This window comes from Pinus tabuliformis, chromosome 3_1 (genome assembly GCF_031772625.1).
Source record: "Pinus tabuliformis cultivar Carrire ecotype Pingquan chromosome 3_1, CPIR1, whole genome shotgun sequence".
NCBI classification, from domain to species: domain Eukaryota; kingdom Viridiplantae; phylum Streptophyta; class Pinopsida; order Pinales; family Pinaceae; genus Pinus; species Pinus tabuliformis.
Window position 1 is genome coordinate 148,636,234 of NC_142301.1, and position 7,957 is coordinate 148,644,190.

A 7,957-nucleotide genomic window follows, 5' to 3' on the forward strand; every position below is an offset into this window, starting at 1 on the left:
GTATCTAATAACGTTCTTGTCAAACGGCTTCTCATTTCCAAGCGCATAAACTAGCATTTGCACCAGATGTTGCAAAGGAAACGCCGTAAGGCATAAAATAAATGGTCATTGAAAATAAGAATTAATAAAGAAAATTGCATGTAAAGGTGGAAGATGAAGCTAAATGATTTACATTATTTGAAACTTATAGATAGTATAATACTTGTAACAAAGATGGGCTCTTGATATTCTAAGATGTTTGTTAAGTTTCAATAATAAAATTACAAATAGTAGATTATAATGGATGTAAATGGTCATTGGAAATAATAATTAATATTTGCAGATGGCCATAGAGTATAGGCCCAAATCCTCCTCTGCCAATTTGCCTTCCAAAGCCACCAGTTATTTCCTTGACCTCATCATAACTAAATTTTCTACATTGAGGTGATGATAAGTCACGGCCCTTTGTGGCTTTTTTCAATGGATTTCTCTCTACAAGAACAATCGAAGAATGTTGTTACAAATATTAAAATCACTCACAAAATATGTAGACCAATAGAGAATGATAAAAAAATACACAAATCATATATACATACCAACAGCCCTAGCCCTAGCCCGTTTCAATCTTCTACCAGGTACTATTGCATTTTGGAATTAGTCCTCTATCAGTGCTTTCACAATGGTTTGCAAAGAACAAGGTATTCAAATCTCTCACAGAATATAGGTGATTCGGAACCCTCTTCCGGAGGAAACACATAAAATTAAGATGAAAAATTGACTCACCGAAACATCAATGCAAATATACATCGACCTTCATCACCCGGGTCTGCAGTTTAGTAAGAGATTGTAGCATATGGGATAGAAGAGTTCAACAAGGAGGATTATCTTTAAGAATCCTATGTAGCAAAAATCAGAGTGAAGCAGATTAAGCAGATATGGATGATGAGATGGAGGATAAGATGCAAAGATACATAGTGTGCACTTTAAGGATTTAATTTCCATGTCCATATAGGCGTTATACATCAATATCTGACTTCAACAAATCCATACATTCATGAGAAAAACATCCAAAAGCTATTTATGATATAATCTGAGAGGAAAATGGAAAACATATGAAATCAGTATAGCAAGAACATACACTACAAACTAAGGTGAGCCAGAATCACCAAAAACTTGTATTAATCTTCAGCAAAGCAATAATACATCAACAATGCACATCACTTCTCTATTGGAAAGCCAAAATTTTACAAAAGTTTTGAACCTCCTTAAAATATCATCTCACTTAAAATGTCATCCACTATATTTATAGGGCCTCCGGAACAAAGTCGTTCACATACTTCATCTCAATGCATTTTGGAATTAGTCCTCTATCAGTGCTTTCCAGTCACAATGGTTTTCAAAGAACAAGGTATTCAAATCTCTTCCCTTCTACATATTATGCCGCATTTGGCATACGAGGAATGCTAATATTTTTTACTAGAAAGATATGGATATAAGAGGATCCATCATCAAGATTACTGTTTTTTTTAATGGACAAAGGACTTGTCACAAAAAGTACCCTTTTATCTAAAATGCCTTCAATATTTCCTTCGCGAATCATGAATCTTCGCTGCACACAAATTCAGAATCCACAGCAACTTACCCACTAGACGATATGACTGTTTTCACCAGAAACATTTGTATCCACTAGTTCTCTCCCAGATATTATCTCAAAAGTCACAACTCCAAAGCTATATACATCACTGTTCTTTGTCAAATTGTGCATAGTGGCATATCTGTTCAAAACAACGGCACTATGAAATCAAAGAATCCATTTTCTCTTTTGAATTTAAGTTCCAAATAAATTGAATGAAACAATAGAGAGAAAAATTGAATGGGAAATGTGTAATATTCAGGATCAAGGTAGCCGAATGTGCCCTTCACATCTATTGAGACATGGGTTCCTTTGCTTGAGGGGCCAAACCTAGATAGCCCAAAGTCTGATAGTTTTGCTTCCATCCGTTCACTTAAAAGAATATTAGTAGTTTTGATATCTTTGTTAATTATGATAGTTTTGCAACCATTATGCAAGTATTCTAGCCCTAATTATTATTTTTACAAAGACATTGACAAAGTCTAAATTCATGGTTTTTTCAAGAGGGAAAGACACTCATCTTGAGCTGCATTCAATGCAATGTCAAGCCTTGTTTTCCAGTGAGCTTGCATTCAATGCAATGTCAAGCTTTGTTTTCCAGTAAGCCAACTGTTGTAAAGCATTTGGCCCTATACCGCAAGAAAATAATAGTTAAGAAGTTGCATTCAATGCAATGTCAAGCCTTGTTTTCCAGTCAACCAACTGTTGTAAAGCATTTGGCCTTGTACAACATGAAAATAATAGTTAAGAATATATATATATATATATATATATATATATATATATATATATATATATATATATATATATATATATATATATATATATATATATATATATATATATAGATATATATATATATATATATATATATATATATATATATATATATATATATATATATATATATATATATATAGATAAATTGAAATTGTTTTTCAAGATTAAACACAAGACAAGATAGCCCAAGATTTGACCCATACCATGGAGAATTCCCCCCAAGTTTCCCTTGGATATATACTGGTAAATCAATATCTGATTTCCTGCTTCACAACAATAACCCACAAAGGGCATAGGATTTTTATTGTGACTTTCGAAAGCATAGTAACCAATATTATACCTTTCTTTTCAATGAGTCACACTGCCCTTTGCACATATCTATTTTTAAAAATGCCGAAATGTTTCTCTAGAGATAAAAATATTTTATCTTTAATTAAAAAAACCTTTCTTATTTATATAGGAAAATGTGAAACACTGATCAATTAAGCAACCATACATACCTCTGTTGAGAATTCCTTGTCTCCTTGTTTTGATGACTCTGACAGTACTTTGACAGCCTCCTCAAGGCCATTTTGCAGACGGACAGGTCCAAATCCTCCTCTGCCAATTTGCCTTCCAAAGCCACTAGTTATTTCCTTAACCTCATCGTAACTAAATTTTCTGCATTTAGGTGATGATAAGTCATGGCCCTTTGTGGATTTTTCCAAAGGATTTCTCTCTGCAAGAACAATAGAAGAATGTTGTTACAAATATTAAAATCACTCATAAAATATGTAGACCAATAGAGAATGATCAAAAAATTCACAAATCATATATAGATACTGATAGCCCTAGCCCATTTCAATCTTCTACCAAGTACTGTTGCATTTTGGAATTAGTCCTTAAATATCATCTCACTTAAAATGTCAACTCACTATCTTTATAGGGCCTCTGAAGGAAGATCAGATATCTCAACTCCAGCCAGAGGGTTTCCGAGGAAGATCTGTTGAAGTTAAATTCCAATGTGACTCGTTTTGCCAAGGCAGGATTCTTCAGCAGGATGACATTTTGGTGGTTGAATTACCTTTTGTCCAAAGGAAAGAAGCAACCTCTAGAAGAAGATGATTTTCCTTGTGTGTGTAGATGATCAAGTACAAAATATATATATAACATTTACAGAAGAATTGTTGAGGCAAAAAGCAGAAAAACACATCTGCCACTCCATCAGTTTTCTGGGCTTTGGTTTGTTGTCACTGGAAAAATATGGCAGGGACTGGGTTCTATGCTTTTCTCAATGTATTTACTGTGTCTTCTGGACCACTTGCTTTGAATGCCTTTATTGGAGTTTCAGAAGTTAGACAGTCATTCAAATATGAATCATTTTTTTGGTAGGAACACTCTTTATTGCCAAGACCATAGCGTCCATATCTCAAAGGCAATGTTATTTTGGCACTAGACGGATTGGTCTGCAGATGCGCTCTTCACTTGTTGCAGCAATCCATCAGAAACAAATACAGCTGACCAATGAAGCTAGCTGCTAAACAAGTGCATACAACTGGAGAAATCATGAATTATATGGTTGTAGATGCTTATCATATTGGCGAATTTCCTTTCTGGTTTCATCAGACTTGGAAAACAGTACTCCAACTCATATTGGCTTTAAGCATCCTCTTCCATGTAATTGGATGGGCCACACTTTCAGCCTCGGTAGTTATCATCATTACCATGCTTTGTAACCCTCTAATGGGAAAGTTACAACATAAGTTTCAAACTAAACTCATGTCAGCCCAGGATCAGCGGTTAAGGGCTACCATAGAAGCACTGGTGCATATGAAAGTACTGAAATTTCATGCATGGGAGGAACGCTTCAAAGAAAGTATTGACAAGATGCATAAGGTAGAGTTCAAATGGCTATCTGCAGTTCAACTTATTAAAGCCTACAATAAGTTATTGTTTTGGTCATCTCCTGTTTTGATTTCGACTGCAACGTTTGTAACCTACTATTTTCTTAAAATTCCTCTGACTCCAAGCAACGTCTTCACGTTCATAGCCACTTTGCGCATCGTTCAAGAACCTCTTCGACTAATTCCTGATGTAATCAATGTTATTATTCAAGCCAATGTCTCATTAAGTCGTATCATCAACTTTCTTAAGGCTGCCGAATTACAGGATGGGGTGGTTGAGCGGGTAATGGTATTTCATCAGAATTTTGACCTGTCTCTTCTTATCAGTTCTACAACACTAAGCTGGGATTCCAGTTCATCAAAGCCCATATTGAGAAACATAAATATAGAGGTTAAGCATGGCCAAAAATTGGCAATTTGTGGAGAAGTTGGATCTGGAAAATCAATTCTTTTAGCTGCGATACTCGGAGAAGTACCAAAGTTGAGGGGTAGTGTGAGTATGAATTATTTATCCCCTTACCTTAACATTGTCAACCATTTAAATTGATGGATTCTCCTTCTTAACGTTTTCAACCCTACCACTGCAGTTGCAAGTCTATGACACCGTCGCACATGTTTCTCAGACTGCATGGATTCAAACTGGAACAGTACGGAACAACATATTATTTGGACGTTCCATGGACGAGTAGAAATATCAGGAAGTTATCTTCAACTCTTCACTGGATAAAGACCTCCAAAATCTTCCCTTTGGCGATCTGACTGAAATAGGAGAAAGAGGTATCAATCTCAGCGGTGGCTAGAAGTAGCGGATAGCTTGCCCGTGCCTTATATCAAGATTCTGATATTTATCTTTTGGATGATCCTTTCAGTGTTGTTGATGCTCATACTGCTACTAGCCTGTTTATGGTTAATGTGGTGATTTTATTTTGATATAAGGGTTTTACAGTTAATATGTAGCTAGTACTAATTTGTACGTTGCACCTTTCTACAACAATGATTTGGCCTTGTACAGCAAGAAAATAATAGTTAAGAATATCTATATATACACTGCACAATAAGACAACACATATATCTATATAGATAAATTGAAATTGTTTTCCAAGATTAAACACAAGACAAGATAGCCCAGCATTTGACCCATACCATGGAGAATTCCCCCCAAGTTTCCCTTGGATATATACTGGTAAATCAATATCTGATTTCCTGCTTCACAACAATAACCCACAAAGGGCACAGGATTTTTATTGTGACTTTCGAAAGCATAGTAACCAATATTATACCTTTCTTTTCAGTGAGTCACACTGCCCTTTGCACATATCTATTTTTAAAAATGCCGAAATGTTTCTCTAGAGAAAAAAATATTTTATCTTTAATTAAAAAAACCTTTCTTCTTTATATAGGAAAATGTGAAACACTGATCAATTAAGCAACCATACATACCTCTGTTGAGAATTCCTTGTCTCCTTGTTTTGATGACTCTGACAGTACTTTGACAGCTACCTCAAGCCCATTTTGCAGACGGACAGGCCCAAATCCTCCTCTGCCAATTTGCCTTCCAAAGCCACCAGTTATTTCCTTGACCTCATCGTAACTAAATTTTCTGCATTGAGGTGATGATAAGTCATGGCCCTTTGTGGATTTTTTCAAAGGATTTCTCTCTGCAAGAACAATCGAAGAATGTTGTTACAAATATTAAAATCACTCATAAAATATGTAGACCAATAGAGAATGATCAAAAGATTCACAAATCATATATATATACCAACAGCCCTAGCCCATTTCAATCTTCTGCCAAGTATTGTTGCATTTTGGAATTAGTCCTTAAAATATCAACTCACTTAAAATGTCAACTCACTATCTTTATAGGGCCTTTGAAGGAAGATCAGATATCTCAACTCCAGCCAGAGGGTTTCCGAGGAAGATCTGTTGAAGTTAAATTCCAATGTGACTCCTTTTGCCAAGGCAGGATTCTTCAGCATGATGCCATTTTGGTGGTTGAATTATCTTTTTTCCAAAGGAAAGGAGCAGCCTCTAGAAGAAGATGATTTTCCTTGTGTGTGTAGATGATCAAGTACAAAATATATATACAACATTTACAAAAGAATTGTTGAGGCGAAAAGCAGAAAAACCCATCTGCCACTCCATCAGTTTTCTGGGCTTTGGTTTGTTGTCACCGGAAAAATATGGCAAGGACTGGGTTCTATGCTTTTCTCAATGTATTTACTGTGTCTTCTGCACCACTTGTTTTGAATGCCTTTATTGGAGTTTCAGAAGTTAGACAGTCATTCAAATATGAATCATTTTTTTGGTAGGAACACTCTTTATTGCCAAGACCATAGCGTCCATATCTCAAAGGCAATGTTATTTTGGCACTAGATGGATTGGTCTGCAGATGCGCTCTTCACTTGTTGCAGCAATCCATCAGAAACAAATACAGCTGACCAATGAAGCTAGCTGCTAAACAGGTGCATACAACTGGAGAAATCATGAATTATATGGCTGTAGATGCTTATCATATTGGCGAATTTCCTTTCTGGTTTCATCAGACTTGGAAAACAGTACTCCAACTCATATTGGCTTTAAGCATCCTCTTCCATGTAATTAGATGGGCCACACTTTCAGCAGAAGCGTTCTGGTAGCAGAAGTGTTCCAGACAATGGATAGTGCAGAGCAAGCGCTACCCGCTACCAGTCTTAATCGCACGGTTAATTGGAATTAATCGCATGGTTGTAATTAGAATTAATCGCACGGTTGAAACTATTTTAATCGTCTAACATTAGAAATCAAAGGCCCACAAATGTACACGTAATGCTAGAGGGGAGTCGTTTCCAGAGGGAACGCCTTACGGCGTAAATATAAATGAGGTTATTACGCTGAAGCTCCATGTAAAGTAGTTACGATGAGAACGTGTGGAAGAGTAGGGACGATTTAAATGATGGGGTCTCTAAGTCATTTAATTTCCAGAATATAATTTTTTTATTTATGCAATTGGAATTGATTATTCGCTTGGTTAGTTGCCGTAGCCTGGGTTTAGAGTATTAAGTAATACGAAGGGTATAAGCAAATGTTATCACCAATTCTATTTTTAGAATTTTATTATTTAGAATCGATTTGTAAGTAGTCCCATTGTATTTTTCTATTTCCATACCTTAAATCCCCATGAATGCCTGAGTCGTTCGTGTTGTTAGAACTGAGGCAATCGAGTGGCTGGATCATGGACTTGGAAATGAATAAGGCATGATGTCCCAGTTTAGGATTAAACAACTAGTATTGCACATCCCATAAGATTTGTACAGGAACTCCTACATAGATGGTACCATTGCCCCTGAAGTTCTGGCACCAATGGATGTTCCTTCTTCTAACCGCATTCTACACAGCAAAAATGGATGTTCTGGCACCAAGTTGCAAGCAGAGAAATGCAAAGGGGTATATTTGCCCAGTCTCTCTCGGATGAGATGATTTATAAGCATGTAGAACCCATATTGCTTGTTGGATTCTGAAAGAGTCTCGTATAATACTGTTATAGTCTAAGCTACCCTCCTAGCTGCTTACTCTAGACTAAAGACCACATTATGATATATCCTTATTTGGCTTTGAAGCTGAAGGAAGTGATCACTAGCTAAATGTTCCAATTCATCTTCCGAGCTCCAAGGGACAAAAAAATTAATCACCATTAATGTAT

At 35.9% G+C, this 7,957-nt stretch overlaps 1 pseudogene; it reads left to right on the plus strand.

Annotated features, from left to right (window-relative positions):
* The first annotated feature begins 2,596 nt into the window (after positions 1-2,596).
* On the plus strand, positions 2,597-6,994 carry LOC149186233 (ABC transporter C family member 10-like; annotated as a pseudogene).
* The last annotated feature ends 963 nt before the right edge of the window (positions 6,995-7,957 follow it).